Raw genomic sequence first — 868 nt, forward strand, 5'->3', positions numbered from 1 at the left:
AAAACAATTATAAATCTGATAATGATGCACAGCATCCATGAGTGATTTTTCCTTAATTTTGAAATAGTGTCATTAACTACGACATATATTGTAGGTTTACATTTCTAAAGAGAAATAACAGAATTGAATAGTTTTTTTTCCTATCACAAGTGATAACCAGTGTTTGATATCTTCTATTTTTCTTCCAAGAAATATCAGTCTATCAACAGTTTTAAAATAAAATGTTTTCTGTAACAATAGAACTTTAAATAAAAATATGATTTTGATTCAGATACTTTTGAGAAGACATGGATACTTTTCCAAGATCTTCTGACAAAGTAATTATTAAAACAGAGACCAGATGAGGCCTTAAAAAGACAATATACTATATTTCAGACAAGATTGCACCTCAGTTTTTCAAATAATATCATAATTGCAACATTACTTCATCATTTCTTCTTTTAACATGCTGACAATTTCCAGCTAGCCCACGTGTGAAGTTTTTTTTGTTTGTTTTTGTATTCTAGCTTAAAGAAATAAAAGTCAGTAATTTATTCAGCACATACTGTATACGTCTTTTCACCTCCAATTGACTAGATCATTAATAAGTTAAAAAAAAATCCTCTCTGACCATAATCATTATCCTCATGAGGGATAGGTGATTCTTCAGAGCTTAAGTGTTGCTAGTTCTATTAAAAAATATATCATGGTATGATTTCTTAATGTGTTGCTACTTTTGCAATTGGACCCTATGCAGTTATGCCTTCAAACTCTTCCGTCTGTTCCACAAGGTGGTTCTGTGAGCTTTAGGACCTCTGATTGAAGACAAACTGATATAAAACCCCCAAACGGAGTTGTCTTCTGTTTAATCGGCCTCCCCCATTGTATG

This window comes from Nesoenas mayeri (genome assembly GCF_963082525.1).
Source record: "Nesoenas mayeri genome assembly, chromosome: 5".
NCBI lineage: Eukaryota > Metazoa > Chordata > Aves > Columbiformes > Columbidae > Nesoenas > Nesoenas mayeri.